Source organism: Ambystoma mexicanum, unplaced genomic scaffold (assembly GCF_040938575.1).
Source record: "Ambystoma mexicanum isolate Mex_15411 unplaced genomic scaffold, UKY_AmexF1_1 Mex_scaf4, whole genome shotgun sequence".
Lineage (NCBI taxonomy): Eukaryota > Metazoa > Chordata > Amphibia > Caudata > Ambystomatidae > Ambystoma > Ambystoma mexicanum.
The window spans coordinates 4,383,495-4,406,030 of NW_027182455.1; positions in this window are offsets into that span (position 1 = coordinate 4,383,495).

Here is a 22,536-nt window from a genome sequence, read left to right on the forward strand (position 1 = left end):
TGTTATAGGAAGGGTCTCAGGTTTGGTATTAGAAGCATTGAGATATCACATCTCATGCTATAGGAAGGGTCTCAGGATTGGAATGGGGAGGACTTGGATGTCACATCTCATGTTATAGGAAGGCTCTCAGGTTTGGAAGGGGAAGGAGTTGGATATCACATTTCATGTTAGAGGAACGATCTCAGGTTTGGTATTAGAGGCCTTGAGATATCACATCTCATGCTATAGGAAGGGTCTCAGGATTGGAATGGGAAGGAGTTGGATATCACATCTCAAGCTATAGGAACGGTCTCAGGTTTGGTATAAGCATTGTGATATCACATCTCATGCTATAGGAAGGGTCTCAGGATTGGAATGGGAAGGAGTTGGATATCACATCTCATGTTATAGGAAAGATCTCAGGTTTGGTATTAGAAGCATTGCGACATCACATCTCATGTTATAGGAAGGGTCTCAGGATTGGAATGGGAAGAAGTTGGATATCACATCTCATGCTATAGGAAGGGTCTCAGGTTTGGTATAAGCATTGAGATATCACATCTCATGCTATAGGAAGGGTCTCAGGATTGGAATGGGAAGGAGTTGTATATGACATCTCATGCCATAGGAAGGGTCTCAGGTTTGGTATAAGCATTGAGATATCACATCACATGCTATAGGAAGGGTCTCAGGATTGGAATGGAAAGGACTTGGATATCACATCTCATGCTATAGGCAGGGTCTCAGGTTTGGAAAGGGAAGGAGATGGATATCACATTTCATGTTAGAGGTAGGATCTCAGGTTTGGTATTAGAGGCATTGAAATATCACATCTCATGCTATCAGATGGGTCTCAGGATTGGAATGGGAAGGAGTTGGATATCACATCTCATGCTAAAGGGAGGGTCTCAGGTTTGGAAGGGGAAGGATTTGGAAATCACATCTCATGTTATAGGAAGGATCTCAGGTTTGGTATTAGAAGCATTGAGATATCACATCTCATGCTATCGGAAGTATCTCAGGTTTGGTATTAGAGGCATTGAGATATCACATCTCATGCTATCATAAGGGTCTCAGGATTGGAATGGGAAGGAGTTGGATATCACATCTCATGTTATAGGAAGGATCTCAGGTTTGGTATTAGAAGCATTGAGACATCACATCTCATGCTATAGGAAGGGTCTCAGGATTGGAATGGGAAGGAGTTGGATATCACATCTCATGCTATAGGAAGGGTCTCAGATTTGGTATAAGCATTGAGATATCACATCACATGCTATAGGAAGGGTCTCAGGATTGGAATGGGAAGGACTTGGATATCACATCTCATGCTATAGGCAGGGTCTCAGGTTTGGAAAGGGAAGGAGATGGATATCACATTTCATGTTAGAGGTAGGATCTCAGGTTTGGTATTAGAGGCATTGAAATATCACATCTCATGCTATCAGAAGGGTCTCAGGATTGGAATGGGAAGGAGTTGGATATCACATCTCATGCTAAAGGGAGGGTCTCAGGTTTGGAAGTGGAAGGATTTGGAAATCACATCTCATGTTATAGGAAGGATCTCAGGTTTGGTAATAGAAGCATTGAGATATCACATCTCATGCTATCGGAAGTGTCTCAGGATTGGAATGGGAAGGAGCTGGATATCACATCTCATGCTAAAGGGAGGGTCTCAGGTTTGGAAGATAAGGATTTGGATATCACATCTCATATTATAGGAAGGATCTCAGGTTTGGAATGGGAAGGAGTTGCATATGACATCTCAGGCCATAGGAAGGGTCTCAGGTTTGGTATAAGCATTGAGATATCACATCTCTGCTATCGGAAGGGTCTCAGGATTGGAATGGGAAGGAGTTGGATATCCCAAATCATGTTATAGGAAGGGTCTCAGGTTTGGTATTAGAAGCATTGAGATATCACATCTCATGCTATAGGAAGGGTCTCAGGATTGGAATGGGGAGGACTTGGATGTCACATCTCATGTTATAGGGAGGGTCTCAGGTTTGGTATAAGCATTGAGATAACAAATCTCATGATATCGGTAGGGTCTGAGGATTGGAATGGGAAGGAATTGGATATCACATCTCATGATAAAGAAGGGTCTAAGGTTTGGAAGGGGAAGGATTTGGATATCACATCTCATGTTATAGGACGGGTCTCAGGTTTGGTATTAGAAGCATTGAGATATCAAGTCTCATGGTATAGGAAGGGTCTCAGAATTGGAATGGGAAGGAGTTGGATATCACATCTCAAGCTATAGGTAGGGTCTCAGGATTGGAATAGTAAGGAGTTTGATATCACATCTCATGCCATAGTATGGGTCTCAGGTTTGGTAGAAGCATTGGGATATCACATCTCATGCTATCGGAAGGGTATCAGTATTGGATTTGGAAGGAGTTGGATATCCCATCTCATGCTATAGGAAGGGTCTCAGGTTGGAATGGGAAGGAATTGGATATCACATTTCATGTTATAGGAAGGCTCTCAGGTTTGGAAGGGGAAGGAGTTGGATATCACATTTCATGTTAGAGGAAGGATCTCAGGTTTGGTATTAGAGGCCTTGAGATATCACATCTCATGCTATAGGAAGGGTCTTAGGATTGTAATGGGAAGGAGTTGGATATCACATCTCAAGCTATAGGAAGGGTCTCAGGTTTGGTATAAGCATTGAGATATCACATCTCATGCTCTAGGAAGGGTCTCAGGATTGGAATGGGAAGGAGTTGGATATCACATCTCATGTTATAGGAAAGATCTCAGGTTTGGTATTAGAAGCATTGAGACATCACATCTCATGTCATAGGAAGGGTCTCAGGATTGGAATTTGAAGAAGTTGGATATCACATCTCATGCTATAGGAAGAGTCTCAGGTTTGGAAGGGGAAGGAGTTGGATATCCAATCTCATGTTATAGGACTGGTCTCGGGTTTGGTATTAGAAGCATTGAGATATCACATCGCATGCTGTAGGAAGGTTCTCAGGTTTGGAATGGGGAGGAATTGGACATCACATCTCATGTCATAGGAAGGATCTCAGGTTTGGTATTAGAAGCATTGAGATATCACATCTCATGCTATAGGAATGGTCTCAGGATTGGAATGGGAAGGAGTTGGATATTACACTCTTGCTATAGGAAGGGTCTCATGTTTGGAATGGGAAGGAGTTGGATATCACATATGCTATAGGAAGGGTCTCAGGTTTGGACCGGGAAGGAGTTGGATATCACATCTCATGTTATAGGAAGGGTCTCAGGTTTGGTATAAGCATTGAGATATCACATCTCTGCTATCGGAAGTGTCTCAGGATTGGAATGGGAAGGAGTTGGATATCCGATCTCATGTTATAGGACGGGTCTCAGGTTTGTTATTAGAATCATTGAGATATCATATTGCATGCTGTAGGAAGGGTCTAAGGATTGGAATGGGAAGGACTTGGATATCACATCTCATGCTATAGGTAGGCTCTCAGGTTTGGAAAGGGAAGGAGTTGGATATCACATTTCATGTTAGAGGAAGGATCTCAGGTTTGGTATTAGAGGCATTGAGATATCACATCTCATGCTATAGGAAGAGTCTCAGGATTGGAATGGGAAGGAGTTGGATATCACATCTCATGTTATAGGAAGGATCTCAGGTTTGGTATTAGAAGCATTGAGACATCACATCTCATGCTATAGGAAGGGTCTCAGGATTGGAATGGGAAGAAGTTGGATATCACATCTCATGCTATAGGAAGGGTCTCAGGTTTGGTATAAGCATTGAGATATCACATCTCATGCTATAGGAAGGGTCTCAGGATTGGAATGGGAAGGAGTTGTATATGACATCTCATGCCATAGGAAGGGTCTTAGGTTTGGTATAAGCATTGAGATATCACATCTCTGCTATCGGAAGGGTCTCAGGATTGGAATGGGAAGGAGTTGGATATCCCATCTCATGTTATAGGAAGAGTCTCAGGTTTGGTATTAGAAGCATTGAGAAATCACATCGCATGCTGTAGGAAGGGTCTCAGGATTGGAATGGGAAGGACTTGGGTATCACATCTCATGTTATAGGGAGGGTCTCAAGTTTGATATTAGAAGCATTGAGATATCACATCTCATGCTATAGAAAGGGTCTCAGGATTGGAATGGGAAGGAGTTGGATATCACATCTCATGCTATAGGAAGGGTCTCAGGTTTGGTATAAGCAGTGAGATATCACATCTCATGCTATAGGAAGTGTCTCAGGATTGGAATGGGAAGGAGTTGGATATCACATCTCATGTTATAGGAAGGATCTCAGGTTTGGTATAAGCATTGAGATATCACATCTCTGCTATCGGAAGGGTCTCAGGATTGGAATGGGAAGGAGTTGGATATTCCCATCTCATGTTATAGGAAGGGTCTCAGGTTTGGTATTAGAAGCATTGAGATATCACATCTCATGCTATAGGAAGGGTCTCAGGATTGGAATGGGAAGGACTTGGATATCACATCTCATGCTATAGGGAGGGTCTCAAGTTTGATATTAGAAGCATTGAGATATCACATCTCATGATATCGGAAGAGTCTCAGGATTGGAATGGGAAGGAGTTGGATATCACATCTCATGATAAAGGAAGGGTCTAAGGTTTGGAAGGGGAAGGAGTTTGATATCACATCTCATGCCATAGTATGGGTCTCAGGTTTGGTAGAAGCATTGGGATATCACATCTCATGCTATCGGAAGGGTATCAGGTTGGAATGGGAAGGAGTTGGATATCACATCTCATGTTATAGGAAGGGTCTCAGGATTGGAATGGGAAGGACTTGGATATCACATCTCATGCTATAGGAAGGCTCTCAGGTTTGCAACGGGAAAGAGTTGGATATCACATTTCATGTTAGAGGTAGGATCTCAGGTTTGGTATTAGAGGCATTGATATATCACATCTCATGCTATCAGAAGAGTCTCAGAATTGGAATGGGAAGGAGTTGGATATCACATCTCATGCCATAGTATGGGTCTCAGGTTTGGTAGAAGCATTGGGATATCACATCTCATGCTATCTGAAGGATTTCAGGATTGGATTTGGAAGGAGTTGGATATCCCATCTCATGCTATAGGAAGGGTCTCAGGTTGGAATGGGAAGTAGTTTGATATCACATCTCATGCCATAGTATGGGTCTCAGGTTTGGTAGAAGCATTGGGATATCACATCTCATGCTATCGGAAGGGTATCAGGATTGGATTTGGAAGGAGTTGGATATCCCATCTCATGCTATAGGAAGGGTCTCAGGTTGGAATGGGAAGGAGTTGGATATCACATCTCATGTTATAGGAAGGGTCTCAGGATTGGAATGGAAAGGACTTGGATATCATATCTCATGCTATAGGAAGGCTCTCAGGTTTGGAAGGGGAAGGAGTTGGATATCACATTTCATGTTAGAGGAAGGATCTCAGGTTTGGTATTAGAGGCATTGAGATATCACATCTCATGCTATAGGAAGGGTCTCAGGATTGGAATGGGAAGGAGTTGGATATCACATCTCAAGCTATAGGAAGGGTCTCAGGTTGGGTATAAGCATTGAGATATCACATCTCATGCTATAGGAATGGTCTCAGGATTGGAATGGGAAGGAGATGGATATCACATCTCATGTTATAGGAAAGATCTCAGGTTTGGTATTAGAAGCATTGAGATATCACATCTCATGCTATAAGCAGGGTCTCAGGATTGGAATGGGAAGGAGTTGTATATGGCATCTCATGCCATAGGAAGGGTCTCAGGTTTGGTATAAGCATTGAGACATCACATCTCATGCTATAGGAAGGGTCTCAGGATTGGAATGGGAAGGACTTGGATATCACATCTCATGCTATAGGCAGGATCTTAGGTTTGGAAAGGGAAGGAGTTGGATATCATATTTCATGTTAGAGGTAGGATCTCAGGTTTGGTATTAGAGGCATTGAGATATCACATCTCATGCTATCAGAAGGGTCTCAGGATTGGAATGGGAAGGAGTTGGATATCACATCTCATGCTAAAGGGAGGGTCTCAGGTTTGGAAGGGGAAGGATTTGGATATCACATCTCATGTTATAGGAAGGATCTCAGGTTTGGTATTAGAAGCATTGAGATATCACATCTCATGCTATCGGAAGTATCTCAGGTTTGGTATTAGAGGCATTGAGATATCACATCTCATGCTATCATAAGGGTCTCAGGATTGGAATGGGAAGGAGTTGGATATCACATTTCATGCTAAAGGGAGGGTCTCAGGTTTGGAAGGGGAAGGATTTGGATATCACATCACATGTTATAAGAAGGATCTAAGGTTTGGTATTAGAAGCATTGAGATATCACATCTCATGCTATCGGAAGGGTCTCAGGATTGGAATGGGAAGGAGTTGGATATCACATCTTATGCTATAGGAAGGGTCTCAGGTTTGGAACGGGAAGGAGTTGGATATCACATCTCATGTTATAGGAAGAGTCTCAGGTTTGGTATAAGCATTGAGATATCACATCTCTGCAATCGGAAGTGTCTCAGGATTGGGATGGGAAGGAGTTGGATATCACATCTCATGCTATAGGAAGGGTCTCAGGTTTGGAATGGGAAGGAGTTGGATATCCCATCTCATGTTATAGGACGGGTCTCAGGTTTGGTATTAGAAGCATTGAGATATCACATCGCATGCTGTAGGAAGGGTCTGAGGATTGGAATGGGAAGGAGTTGGATATTACATTCTTGCTATAGGAAGGGTCTCATGTTTGGAATGGGAAGGAGTTGGATATCACATATGCTATAGGAAGGGTCTCAGGTTTGGAACGGGAAGGAGTTGGATATCACATCTCATGCTATAGGAAGGGTCTCAGGTTTGGAATAAGCATTGAGATATCACATCTCTGCTATCGGAAGTGTCTCAGGATTGGAATGGGAAGGAGTTGGATATCACATCTCATGTTATAGGACGGGTCTCAGGTTTGTTATTAGAATCATTGAGATATCATATTGTATGCTGTAGGAAGGGTCTAAGGATTGGAATGGGAAGGTCTTGGATATCACATCTCATGCTATAGGTAGGCTCTCAGGTTTGGAAAGGGAAGGAGTTGGATATCACATTTCATGTTAGAGGAAGGATTTCAGGTTTGGTATTAGAGGCATTGAGATATCACATCTCATGCTATAGGAAGGGTCTCAGGATTGGAATGGGAAGGAGTTGCATATGACATCTCAGGCGATAGGAAGGGTCTCAGGTTTGGTATAAGCATTGAGATATCACATCTCTGCTATCGGAAGGGTCTCAGGATTGGAATGGGAAGGAGTTGGATGTCACATCTCATGTTATAGGGAGGGTCTCAAGTTTGATATTAGAAGCATTGAGATAACAAATCTCATGATATCGGAAGGGTCTCAGGATTGGAATGGGAAGGAATTGGATATCACATCTCATGATAAAGGAAGGGTCTAAGGTTTGGAAGGGGATGGATTTGGATATCACATCTCATGTTATAGGACGGGTCTCAGGTTTGGTATTAGAAGCATTGAGATATCAAGTCTCATGGTATAGGAAGGGTCTCAGGTTTGGTATTAGAAGCATTGAGATATCACATCTCATGCTATAGGAAGGGTCTCAGGATTGGAATGGGGAGGACTTGGATGTCACATCTCATGTTATAGGGAGGGTCTCAAGTTTGATATTAGAAGCATTGAGATAACAAATCTCATGATATCGGAAGGGTCTCAGGATTGGAATGGGAAGGAATTGGATATCACATCTCATGATAAAGGAAGGGTCTAAGGTTTGGAAGGGGATGGATTTGGATATCACATCTCATGTTATAGGACGGGTCTCAGGTTTGGTATTAGAAGCATTGAGATATCAAGTCTCATGGTATAGGAAGGGTCTCAGAATTGGAATGGGAAGGAGTTGGATATCACATCTCAAGCTATAGGTAGGGTCTCAGGATTGGAATGGGAAGGAGTTTGATATCACATCTCATGCCATAGTATGGGTCTCAGGTTTGGTAGAAGCATTGGGATATCACATCTCATGCTATCGGAAGGGTATCAGTATTGGATTTGGAAGGAGTTGGATATCCCATCTCATGCTATAGGAAGGGTCTCAGGTTGGAATGGGAAGGAATTGGATATCACATTTCATGTTATAGGAAGGCTCTCAGGTTTGGAAGGGGAAGGAGTTGGATATCACATTTCATGTTAGAGGAAGGATCTCAGGTTTGGTATCAGAGGCCTTGAGATATCACATCTCATGCTATAGGAAGGGTCTCAGGATTGGAATGGGAAGGAGTTGGATATCACATCTCAAGCTATAGGAAGGGTCTCAGGTTTGGTATAAGCATTGAGATATCACATCTCATGGGGTCTCAGGGTCTCAGGATTGGAATGGGAAGAAGTTGGATACCACATCTCATGCTATAGGAAGAGTCTCAGGTTTGGAAGGGGAAGGAGTTGGATATCCAATCTCATGTTATAGGACTGGTCTCGGGTTTGGTGTTAGAAGCATTGAGATATCACATCGCATGCTGTAGGAAGGTTCTCAGGTTTGGAATGGGGAGGAATTGGATATCACATCTCATGTCATAGGAAGGATCTCAGGTTTGGTATTAGAAGCATTGAGATATCACATCTCATGCTATAGGAATGGTCTCAGGATTGGAATGGGAAGGAGTTGGATATTACACTCTTGCTATAGGAAGGGTCTCATGTTTGGAATGGGAATGAGTTGGATATCACATATGCTATAGGAAGGGTCTCAGGTTTGGACCGGGAAGGAGTTGGATATCACATCTCATGTTATAGGAAGGGTCTCAGGTTTGGTATAAGCATTGAGATATCACATCTCTGCTGTCGGAAGTGTCTCAGGATTGGAATGGGAAGGAGTTGGATATCCCATCTCATGTTATAGGACGGGTCTCAGGTTTGTTATTAGAATCATTGAGATATCATATTGCATGCTGTAGGAAGGGTCTAAGGATTGGAATGGGAAGGAGTTGGATATCACATCTTATGCTATAGGAAGGGTCTCAGGTTTGGAACGGGAAGGAGTTGGATATCACATCTCATGTTATAGGAAGAGTCTCAGGTTTGGTATAAGCATTGAGATATCACATCTCTGCAATCGGAAGTGTCTCAGGATTGGGATGGGAAGGAGTTGGATATCACATCTCATGCTCTAGGAAGGGTCTCAGGTTTGGAACGGAAAGGAGTTGGATATCCCATCTCATGTTATAGGACGGGTCTCAGGTTTGGTATTAGAAGCATTGAGATATCACATCTCTGCAATCGGAAGTGTCTCAGGATTGGGATGGGAAGGAGTTGGATATCACATATGCTATAGGAAGGGTCTCAGGTTTGGACCGGGAAGGAGTTGGATATCACATCTCATGTTATAGGAAGGGTCTCAGGTTTGGTATAAGCATTGAGATATCACATCTCTGCTATCGGAAGTGTCTCAGGATTGGAATGGGAAGGAGTTGGATATCCCATCTCATGTTATAGGACGGGTCTCAGGTTTGTTATTAGAATCATTGAGATATCATATTGCATGCTGTAGGAAGGGTCTAAGGATTGGAATGGGAAGGAGTTGGATATCACATCTTATGCTATAGGAAGGGTCTCAGGTTTGGAACGGGAAGGAGTTGGATATCACATCTCATGTTATAGGAAGAGTCTCAGGTTTGGTATAAGCATTGAGATATCACATCTCTGCAATCGGAAGTGTCTCAGGATTGGGATGGGAAGGAGTTGGATATCACATCTCATGCTATAGGAAGGGTCTCAGGTTTGGAACGGGAAGGAGTTGGATATCCCATCTCATGTTATAGGACGGGTCTCAGGTTTGGTATTAGAAGCATTGAGATATCACATCGCATGCTGTAGGAAGGGTCTGAGGATTGGAATGGGAAGGAGTTGGATATTACATTCTTGCTATAGGAAGGGTCTCATGTTTGGAATGGGAAGGAGTTGGATATCACATATGCTATAGGAAGGGTCTCAGGTTTGGAAAGGGAAGGAGTTGGATATCACATCTCATGCTATAGGAAGGGTCTCAGGTTTGGAATAAGCATTGAGATATCACATCTCTGCTATCGGAAGTGTCTCAGGATTGGAATGGGAAGGAGTTGGATATCACATCTCATGTTATAGGACGGGTCTCAGGTTTGTTATTAGAATCATTGAGATATCATATTGTATGATGTAGGAAGGGTCTAAGGATTGGAATGGGAAGGTCTTGGATATCACATCTCATGCTATAGGTAGGCTCTCAGGTTTGGAAAGGGAAGGAGTGTGATATCACATTTCATGTTAGGGGAAGGATTTCAGGTTTGGTATTAGAGGCATTGAGATATCACATCTCATGCTATAGGAAGGGTCTCAGGATTGGAATGGGAAGGAGTTGCATATGACATCTCAGGCCATAGGAAGGGTCTCAGGTTTGGTATAAGCATTGAGATATCACATCTCTGCTGTTAGGAAAGATTTCGTTATTGTAGGGAATTTTCCTTCCATGTGGCAACCCCTAAACTTTTTGCTATTGTTTTTAACCGTGTTCTTGACTTTGCCAGAGAAGTACAGCCTTCTGCCGCACTTCTCTGGGCTTTCGCTCCTTTCTTACGGGGAAACTGACATGCCCTTAAGACAGTCAGTACCGGGGAACGTGGTTTCCCGTAGTTTCTTTTATCGTGTCGCCGCTTTAGTGCAACACGACACAAGAGGGCACTGTAAGCTAAGTTACAGCTCTCTTGGGTCTCTAGCCTTCTACAGACCCTAGATACTCTTTTAGGATGGTATTTGATCGGTGCAAGTCATTCAGGGACTCGAATGGTGGCAGCAATCGTTTTGTTTATTTTGAGCTCCTTTTGGCGTTCTGAGCACGTTTTTGCACTGAACCCAAAATGGTGGCCTGGCTCCCAAAATGGCCAGGCCGCGAGGCTCCTTTGTCTTGTCCACTGACCGTCTTGCTCCCTTCACCTTCCCCAGGTCCGGCGACCCGGGGCCTTCCTTATTTGGGCATGTACTTTCCCGCGAAACGTGGTTGCTTTCGCGGGCTTCTACATGTCGTTTGTGTGCCTCCAGGGTGTGGGCTGGGATGTCTGGTCCCAATACACATCCTGGGTGCCAGAGAGTCTAGGGTGGTGTGAATGCCTGGGACCACCGTGGTCCGTGATTGGTCCACGTATGGTATGTGTTTTGATGAGCGGATCTCCCATTGGCTCCCCTCCGTTTTGGCGCGAAGGGAACCGTGGATAAGAGGGGGCTGGAAACACCACTACCATGTCGATCTCCTGAGTTCTCACGAACGAAGGAATACAGGAGCCAAGTATCCTGCAACTACGAGGCTGGACCGAGGAATCGCTGGTGACCCGCTGAAGGAATCCTCCTTTGCACTGCTGTCGTCCGGAGAGCCCCTGTCCTCCTTTGATCGAACCAGAAGGCCTGTACTGGTGCTTCGACCTTTGGAATAGCAGGAACAGCTATTCCCGGCATCTTCAACCATCTCCTGCCAAGTAAGCCTTCGGAAGCGTCTCTGGGCCATCCAGTTGACTGACCAGCTTACCAAGGAGTTTGGCTCTGCAACCGCCGCCAGGTTGTGTTGTATTGCGAGTCCTTGTCACTCTCCCACGCTTCGTACGCTTGGCGTCCCCAGGTCTGAAGGGAGGAGTGTTCATTTGGCTCGAATACACACGGCCGCTCCGTTGTCCTGTGCGGCAACAAAACTGTGCCGGTTTCGTCGATTGGGACGTCTTTTTGCTCTACACGACTACAAAGCGTTCCCTGCTCTTCTGAACCTGCCAGCTGCTGAAACTATCGTGGAGAAGCCTGGGTCTGCTTGCTTCGGGGACCGGTGAGTAGTATATCTAGGATCTGGTCGCCCTCCTGCAGTATCCCATTGCTTTTCCCTGCTGTGTAAAAACAGCACCCTTTTGCCGCGCTCGCGCTCTGCTTCTGCCCGCTGTGGAGGCTGCGCTTGAGTTGCGGAACCTGTTCTTCTTCTGCTGTGCACTAACGTGAACCGCCTGACTTCCTCCGAAGAGCTTCCCCTTGTGCCCGTCGGCACCGGCGTGGCAGGTACTTTGAGCACAAGGCTCCACTCTTCGCAGGGCTCGGACTTCCATCTAGTTAGGTGCCTATGAAGGCGAACTGAGTCGAAAGCATTATCGCACTGCCTGTTTTCCTTCCCTGGCAGGTGGACTACATATTTCGTGCTTTAAACGCTTGCGACTGTGTATTTGTATATATATTGTGTTGATATGGTATGTGTTGGTTTAATATTGTGATATTGTGATTTTCTCGCTACGGTCATTATTTTAAAGGCCTTAAAATAAATGTGTATCTATTTTTGATATAACAACTGTTTGGAGTAGTTTGTTAGCGCTCTTGCTTTGTGTGCTCATTGCGGGCTTTCAGTCACCCTCACCCCTCTTGAGACCTAGTCTTGACCGCCGCGATCGCTACCTTGATTGGTCTGGCTTGTCCAGAGGTTACCCTGTTCCAAGTAATTAGGTTGGCCTTCTGAACTTCTGCGCCACCAGGACAGAGTTCAGAAATCCGTCTTAACAAATTGGTGTACAGCGGTGGGATACGGCTGAAGGTATCCAGTGTTGCGCTCGAACTAAGGCATTTCAGGTTATTCCAAACAGTACACGTAGTGAATTGTTATAGTATAACTTTAAAAAGGCCATAGTCCTATCAAACAGTATGGAAACAAGTACGTTGTTAACTTTAAATGCTTCCAAATCAGAAACGCTGAAAAAGATGTGTGCGGAGAGAGGTGTTTCCTCTCAAGGCACGAAATTGGAAATGATCCAAAGAATCGTGGCGTGGCAAGAAGTGCAGCTTGACGCTATTACTTCTGAGGACAGTGCGGAAGGTGGTGGGGCTGCTCTCACTGGTAGAACCGACGGTTCTGCCGCCGCACTGTTCCACCGCGACCACGAGGACAGGGAGGACGAGCTGTCTAATGTTTCCTCTGCCAGTGCTGATGGGGAGGCTATGCTTGAATTCAAGAAGCAAGAGCTGCAGTTTAGGCAGCAGGAGCTTGAATTCAGCATAGCCAAACTAAAAATCGAACAGGCAGAAAAACAAAAAGACAGGGATCACCAGTTGGGACTGGCCAAGCTTCAGGTTGCAAATGGATCCAAGGGTCCTGGACATGGGTCTGGGGCCTCCTCTCATCCACGGTTTCCAAAAGATCTGCTCAGTGTGTATGAAGAGAGGAATGACATTATGGACTGGCTGAATGCGTTTGAGTATGCATGCGAGGTCCAGGAAGTTGACAATGCTGATAAGATTGCGTGGTTCCTCAGTAGACTGCCCCATTCTGGCTGTAGTGCCATTATGGAAATGTCGAAGGCTGAGCGGGCTGATTTCGCAATGTTAAAGCAAACTCTCATTTTAAAGTTTGGGAAGACTCCGGCCCAATATTTAAAGCGTTTTCGAGAGTATAAGAAAAAGGAAGGTGGTACTTGGGTATCTTATGTCGCTGAATCTTTGAAAAACTTAACTGGCTGGGTCGAAGGCTATAAGGTTTCTACCTTCGACGGCATGATAAATCTTGTCATGCTGGAACACATTTTTGCTTCTTCTTCCCCGGAGCTTAAGCAGCATTTGGCCGATTCGAAGGAGATAGATCCTAAGAAGCTGGCCATTGCAGGAGACTTATGGGTGTCACATCGAGTGTCCCATAAGGACAAAACTCATCCTGGTAAGCAGGAGGAGGGGAAAAAGTCCAAAGATATGGAGGGTGGGGAATCTGCTAAATCTTCTTCCCAAAAGGGCCACAAAAAGAAAAACAAGGGTAAGACACAAGAGAACTCACAGGGTAGTGGAGGTGCGCCTCCGAAACAGAATTCTGGTTACAATAAGCCTCCCTACGTAAACAGACCCTCTGGGGCTTGTTTTTCTTGTGGAGCAACTGACCATGTGAAGGGGGATCCCTGTTGTAAGGTTAGACCTTTGGGGGTCCACTCCGCTAATCTGGCCTTCTCCTCCTACGAGGAAGAAGAGATTACAGGAGCATCCTTCTCCTCGGACTCGTTTCCCAGCGGAATAGAGGCCGAGGTAGTTTTAGTGTCCCTGGGTTCCTGGGAGCCTAAAGTCGCAGAGGCGTATGCTAGGATTCCGGATAATACCAAGCACTACTTTAAAGACAGTATGCTGATCAATGGAGTGGATACTCCAGCTCTTAGGGATAGTGGGTGCAGTCGAACTGTAGTGGATTCTACCTTGGTAGACTCAGAGGAAGTTGCCAGAGCTACTCTGATGCCCACTAAGTTGGCTGACGGCCCCCTCCGTATGTTTCCCGTGATCCCTGTTAATCTAACTTTAAATGGTACAGCAGTCAGGATTCCAGTGAGCATTCAGAAAAACGTCCCGGGAAAGGTCTTATTAGGTAATGATCTCAGAGCTTTAGGGCTCGTAGGAGACACTGCCGAACGACCCTACACACGGTCTCAAGCACGGGCAGCATTGGCCAAGTCCAATACGCCGCCCCAGCCGAAGGGGAAACCCAAGGCGAAAGGAGTCTACAAGTCAAGACGGGGGAAAGAGAATATTCCCCCGAGCTCGCCTACCACTGCGGTGGAGGAAGTTGGTCAATCGCCCGAGCCTGACGAGGAGGTGGCGATGCCTGAAGTATTCGACCCCAACGACCATCCGGAACTAAAAGACTTGTTAGTTGAAGGAGGTCCTGATAGGGACGAATTCAGTAAAGGCCAACGTGAGTGCCCATCTCTGGAAGGCCTAAGGAGACAGGCCTGCTCCCAGCTTGAGGGTGAACCTCCTGGGAAGCATAGGATTTATTGGGAAGGTGGACTCCTGTATAGTGAGCCCACAGAGTCTACAGAAGGAGACCATAGGAGGTTGGTGGTTCCCCTTGCTGTTAGACCCTTCCTCCTGCAGTTGGCGCATGAAGTTCCCCTTGCTGGTCACCTTGGTATGAAGAGGACCAAGCAAAGGTTATCCATGCACTTCTACTGGCCCAAGATGGGGGTGCAAGTAGAAAGTCACTGCAGGAGTTGCGCCTCCTGCCAGTTGTCTGGTAAGGTTGGCGCGACAATCCAAGCTCCGTTGGTACCGCTCCCAGTTGTGGGGGTACCATTTGAAAGGGTAGGGATCGACATCGTCGGTCCCCTTGACCCGCAAACATCCTCGGGCAATAGGTTTATCCTGGTGCTGGTCGACCATGCAACCAGGTATCCTGAGGCCATCCCATTGAAAACTGTAACTGCCAAGTCAGTTGCAAAAGCTTTACTCGGCATATTCACTAGGGTTGGCTTCCCTAAAGAAGTTGTGTCAGATCGTGGCAGCAACTTTATGTCGAAGTATATGCAGGCTATGTGGAAAGAATGTGGGGTCACCTACAAGTTCTCTTCTGCATACCACCCCCAGACCAATGGTCTGGTGGAACGTTTCAACAGAACGTTAAAGAGCATGATTGGGGCTCTGGAGGAGCCCCAGAGAAGAAAATGGGATCTTCTTTTACCATGCTTGCTGTTTGCCTACCGAGAGGTACCACAGGAGGGTGTTGGCTTCAGCCCCTTCGAACTTCTGTTCGGTCATCCCGTACGGGGACCCTTAGCCATTGTCAAGGAGGGATGGGAGATGCCCACTCCCCCTGTTACTACCAATGTAGTTGACTATGTGCTAGGGCTCAGAAAACGGATGGTACTTCTGATGGGCTTGGCTAGTGATAAATTGAAGGCAGGGCAAGCGCTGGTGAAACATTGGTACGACCAGAAAGCTTCCCTCATCAACTTTACACCTGGTCAGCAAGTCCTGATCATGAATCCAATAAGGCCTCGCGCTTTACAGGACAAATGGTCAGGCCCTTACACAGTGGTGGAGCCCCTGGGTGAGGTAAACTATTTAGTGGACCTTGGAAGGCCTGGACAGGCTCCAAAAGTGTTCCACGTGAATAGGCTGAAGGCTTTCGTCCCAAGAGTCGAAATCGCAGCACTGCTACTGGCATCTGACTTTGAGGAAGAGGAGTCTGAACCTCTCCCCGACCTGTTCCAGAGCGGTCCTTCAGATAGCTCCGTTGAGGGTGTCCGAGTGGCCCCTCACCTGACTTCTGATCAGCAGGCTGAGGTGAAAAGTTTGCTTAGGCAGTTTTCCCCCCTGTTTTCACAGTCCCCTGGTTTGACACCTTGGTGCAAACATAACATTGACACAGGAGACAGTGTACCTACCAAAAGTAGGGGATACAGGATGTCGGATAAAGTACGGTCTTATATTAAGACCGAGGTCAACAAAATGTTAGACCTTGGGGTGATTGAACCCTCTAGTAGTCCTTGGTCCAGTCCTGTGGTTCTGGTTCCAAAGGCAGGCACTTCTGAGTTGAGGTTCTGCGTGGATTACAGGGCTCTGAATGCTGTCACCAAGACAGATGCCCACCCCTTGCCTCGAACAGATGAGCTGGTGGATACTTTGGGTGCCTCCAAGTACCTCAGCACGTTTGACCTCACTGCTGGCTATTGGCAAATAGCGTTAGCAGAACATGCCAGGGAGAAGACAGCATTTTCTACACCAGACGGCCTTTACCAATTCCGGGTAATGCCGTTCAGGTTGAAGAATGCACCTGCCACTTTCCAGAGGCTTGTGAATCATGTGTTGAATGGGTTGGACGAATTCTGCCTTGCATATCTGGACGATATAGCAGTTTTCAGTGCCACCTGGGAAGACCATGTGAAACACCTCAGGATTGTGCTCCAGGCTCTTCAGAAAGCCCACTTGACCATAAAGGCTAGTAAGTGCCAGATTGGACAAGGCTCAGTGGTTTACCTTGGACATGAAGTAGGTGGAGGGAGGATACAGCCTCTACCCAGTAAAGTACAAGCAGTACAAGACTGGCCTACCCCCACTACGCAAACCCAAGTGAGAGCCTTCTTAGGACTCACGGGGTATTATCGCAATTTTGTGGCAGACTATGGCACCATAGCTGCTCCTCTGACTGCCCTCACAACTCCAAAGAAACCCAAGAAGGTAACTTGGACCGACGAGTGTGAGAAGGCCTTCAATGGCTTAAAAGACTCCTTGTGCCAGGCCCCTGTGCTCAGGGCCCCTGATTACCAAAGACCTTTTATCGTGCAGACGGATGCCTCTGACACTGGGATAGGAGCTGTACTATCACAAGTAGATGAGAAGGGTAAGGAACACCCTATCGGTTTTATTAGTCGCCAGCTTAAGGACAGAGAGCTCAGGTGGTCCACGGTAGAGAAAGAATGTTTCTCTGTTGTGTGGGCCCTAAGGAAGCTGAGGCCCTACCTCTATGGGACCCACTTCACTGTGCAGACTGACCATAAGCCGTTAAAGTGGCTAATGAACATGAAGGGGGAGAATCCAAAGTTGCTTAGGTGGTCCATAAGTCTTCAAGGCTTCGACTTCACTATTGAGCATAGACCAGGTGTCCAACATAGCAATGCTGATGGGTTGTCCAGAATGTTTAACCGACCTGAACAAGAAACTCATCCAGGGGTGGATTAGTTCCCCCTGTCCATAGTCTGGGAGGGGCGAGTGTTAGGAAAGATTTCGTTATTGTAGGGAATTTTCCTTCCATGTGGCAACCCCTAAACTTTTTGCTATTGTTTTTAACCGTGTTCTTGACTTTGCCAGAGAAGTACAGCCTTCTGCCGCACTTCTCTGGGCTTTCGCTCCTTTCTTACGGGGAAACTGACATGCCCTTAAGACAGTCAGTACCGGGGAACGTGGTTTCCCGTAGTTTCTTTTATCGTGTCGCCGCTTTAGTGCAACACGACACAAGAGGGCACTGTAAGCTAAGTTACAGCTCTCTTGGGTCTCTAGCCTTCTACAGACCCTAGATACTCTTTTAGGATGGTATTTGATCGGTGCAAGTCATTCAGGGACTCGAATGGTGGCAGCGATCGTTTTGTTTATTTTGAGCTCCTTTTGGCGTTCTGAGCACGTTTTTGCACTGAACCCAAAATGGTGGCCTGGCTCCCAAAATGGCCAGGCCGCGAGGCTCCTTTGTCTTGTCCACTGACCGTCTTGCTCCCTTCACCTTCCCCAGGTCCGGCGACCCGGGGCCTTCCTTATTTGGGCATGTACTTTCCCGCGAAACGTGGTTGCTTTCGCGGGCTTCTACATGTCGTTTGTGTGCCTCCAGGGTGTGGGCTGGGATGTCTGGTCCCAATACACATCCTGGGTGCCAGAGAGTCTAGGGTGGTGTGAATGCCTGGGACCACCGTGGTCCGTGATTGGTCCACGTATGGTATGTGTTTTGATGAGCGGATCTCCCATTGGCTCCCCTCCGTTTTGGCGCGAAGGGAACCGTGGATAAGAGGGGGCTGGAAACACCACTACCATGTCGATCTCCTGAGTTCTCACGAACGAAGGAATACAGGAGCCAAGTATCCTGCAACTACGAGGCTGGACCGAGGAATCGCTGGTGACCCGCTGAAGGAATCCTCCTTTGCACTGCTGTCGTCCGGAGAGCCCCTGTCCTCCTTTGATCGAACCAGAAGGCCTGTACTGGTGCTTCGACCTTTGGAATAGCAGGAACAGCTATTCCCGGCATCTTCAACCATCTCCTGCCAAGTAAGCCTTCGGAAGCGTCTCTGGGCCATCCAGTTGACTGACCAGCTTACCAAGGAGTTTGGCTCTGCAACCGCCGCCAGGTTGTGTTGTATTGCGAGTCCTTGTCACTCTCCCACGCTTCGTACGCTTGGCGTCCCCAGGTCTGAAGGGAGGAGTGTTCATTTGGCTCGAATACACACGGCCGCTCCGTTGTCCTGTGCGGCAACAAAACTGTGCCGGTTTCGTCGATTGGGACGTCTTTTTGCTCTACACGACTACAAAGCGTTCCCTGCTCTTCTGAACCTGCCAGCTGCTGAAACTATCGTGGAGAAGCCTGGGTCTGCTTGCTTCGGGGACCGGTGAGTAGTATATCTAGGATCTGGTCGCCCTCCTGCAGTATCCCATTGCTTTTCCCTGCTGTGTAAAAACAGCACCCTTTTGCCGCGCTCGCGCTCTGCTTCTGCCCGCTGTGGAGGCTGCGCTTCAGTTGCGGAACCTGTTCTTCTTCTGCTGTGCACTAACGTGAACCGCCTGACTTCCTCCGAAGAGCTTCCCCTTGTGCCCGTCGGCACCGGCGTGGCAGGTACTTTGAGCACAAGGCTCCACTCTTCGCAGGGCTCGGACTTCCATCTAGTTAGGTGCCTATGAAGGCGAACTGAGTCGAAAGCATTATCGCACTGCCTGTTTTCCTTCCCTGGCAGGTGGACTACATATTTCGTGCTTTAAACGCTTGCGACTGTGTATTTGTATATATATTGTGTTGATATGGTATGTGTTGGTTTAATATTGTGATATTGTGATTTTCTCGCTACGGTCATTATTTTAAAGGCCTTAAAATAAATGTGTATCTATTTTTGATATAACAACTGTTTGGAGTAGTTTGTTAGCGCTCTTGCTTTGTGTGCTCATTGCGGGCTTTCAGTCACCCTCACCCCTCTTGAGACCTAGTCTTGACCGCCGCGATCGCTACCTTGATTGGTCTGGCTTGTCCAGAGGTTACCCTGTTCCAAGTAATTAGGTTGGCCTTCTGAACTTCTGCGCCACCAGGACAGAGTTCAGAAATCCGTCTTAACATCTGCTATCGGAAGGGTCTCAGGATTGGAATGGGAAGGAGTTGGATATCCCAAATCACGTTATAGGAAGGGTCTCAGGTTTGGTATTAGAGGCCTTGAGGGTCTCAGGATTGGAATGGGAAGGAGTTGGATATCACATCTCATGTTATAGGAAAGATCTCAGGTTTGGTATTAGAAGCATTGAGACATCACATCTCATGTTATAGGAAGGGTCTCAGGATTGGAATGGGAAGAAGTTGGATATCACATCTCATGCTATAGGAAGAGTCTCAGGTTTGGAAGGGGAAGGAGTTGGATATCCAATCTCATGTTATAGGACTGGTCTCGGGTTTGGTATTAGAAGCATTGAGATATCACATCGCATGCTGTAGGAAGGTTCTCAGGTTTGGAATGGGGAGGAATTGGATATCACATCTCATGTCATAGGAAGGATCTCAGGTTTGGTATTAGAAGCATTGAGATATCACATCTCATGCTATAGGAATGGTCTCAGGATTGGAATGGGAAGGAGTTGGATATTACACTCTTGCTATAGGAAGGGTCTCATGTTTGGAATGGGAAGGAGTTGGATATCACATATGCTATATGAAGGGTCTCAGGTTTGGACCGGGAAGGAGTTGGATATCACATCTCATGTTATAGGAAGGGTCTCAGGTTTGGTATAAGCATTGAGATATCACATCTCTGCTATCGGAAGTGTCTCAGGATTGGAATGGGAAGGAGTTGGATATCCCATCTCATGTTATAGGACGGGTCTCAGGTTTGTTATTAGAATCATTGAGATATCATATTGCATGCTGTAGGAAGGGTCTAAGGATTGGAATGGGAAGGACTTGGATATCACATCTCATGCTATAGGTAGGCTCTCAGGTTTGTAAAGGGAAGGAGTTGGATATCACATTTCATGTTAGAGGAAGGATCTCAGGTTTGGTATTAGAGGCATTGAGATATCACATCTCATGCTATAGGAAGACTCTCAGGATTGGAATGGGAAGGAGTTGGATATCACATCTCATGCTATAGGAAGGGTCTCAGGTTTGGTATAAGCATTGATTTATCACATCTCATGCTATAGGAAGGGTCTCGGGATTGGAATGGGAAGGAGTTGGATATCACATCTCATGTTATAGGAAGGATCTCAGGTTTGGTATTAGAAGCATTGAGACATCACATCTTATGCTATAGGAAGGGTCTCAGGATTGGAATGGGAAGGAGTTGGATATCACATCTCATGCTATAGGAAGGGTCTCAGGTTTGGTATAAGCATTGAGATATCACATCTCATGCTATAGGAAGGGTCTCAGGATTGGAATGGGAAGGAGTTGTATATGACATCTCATGCCATAGGAAGGGTCTTAGGTTTGGTATAAGCATTGAGATATCACATCTCTGCTATCGGAAGGGTCTCACGATTGGAATGGGAAGGAGTTGGATATCCCATCTCATGTTATAGGAAGAGTCTCAGGTTTGGTATTAGAAGCATTGAGACATCACATCGCATGCTGTAGGAAGGGTCTCAGGATTGGAATGGGAAGGACTTGGGTATCACATCTCATGCTATAGGGAGGGTCTCAAGTTTGATATTAGAAGCATTGAGATATCACATCTCATGCTATAGGAAGGGTCTCAGGATTGGAATGGGAAGGAGTTGGATATCATATCTCATGCTATAGGAAGGGTCTCAGGTTTGGTATAAGCAGTGAGATATCACATCTCATGCTATAGGAAGTGTCTCAGGATTGGAATGGGAAGGAGTTGGATATCACATCTCATGTTATAGGAAGGATCTCAGGTTTGGTATAAGCATTGAGATATCACATCTCTGCTATCGGAAGGGTCTCAGGATTGGAATGGGAAGGAGTTGGATATTCCCATCTCATGTTATAGGAAGGGTCTCAGGTTTGGTATTAGAAGCATTGAGATATGACATCTCATGCTATAGGAAGGGTCTCAGGATTGGAATGGGAAGGACTTGGATATCACATCTCATGCTATAGGGAGGGTCTCAAGTTTGATATTAGACGCACTGAGATATCACATCTCATGATATCGGAAGAGTCTCAGGATTGGAATGGGAAGGAGTTGGATATCACATCTCATGATAAAGGAAGGGTCTAAGGTTTGGAAGGGGAAGGATTTGGATATCACATCTCATGTTATAGGACGGCTCTCAGGTTTGGTATTAGAAGCATTGAGATATCAAGTCTCATTGTATAGGAAGGGTCTCAGAATTGGAATGGGAAGGAGTTGGATATCACATCTCAAGCTATAGGAAGGGTCACAGGATTGGAATGGGAAGGAGTTTGATATCACATCTCAAGCCATAGTATGGGTCTCAGGTTTGGTAGAAGCATTGGGATATCACATCTCATGCTATCGGAAGGGTATCAGGATTGGATTTGGAAGGAGTTGGATATCCCATCTCATGCTATAGGAAGGGTCTCAGGTTGGAATGGGAAGGAGTTGGATATCACATCTCATGTTATAGGAAGGGTCTCAGGATTGGAATGGGAAGGACTTGGATATCACATCTCATGCTATAGGAAGGCTCTCAGGTTTGCAACGGGAAAGAGTTGGATATCACATTTCATGTTAGAGGTAGGATCTCAGGTTTGGTATTAGAGGCATTGAGATATCACATCTCATGCTATCAGAAGGGTCTCAGAATTGGAATGGGAAGGAGTTGGATATCACATCTCATGCCATAGTATGGGTCTCAGGTTTGGTAGAAGCATTGGGATATCACATCTCATGCTATCGGAAGGATTTCAGGATTGGATTTGGAAGGAGTTGGATATCCCATCTCATGCTATAGGAAGGGTCTCAGTTTAGAATTGGAAGCAGTTTGATATCACATCTCATGCCATAGTATGGGTCTCAGGTTTGGTAGAAGCATTGGGATATCACATCTCATGCTATCGGAAGGGTATCAGGATTGGATTTGGAAGGAGTTGGATATC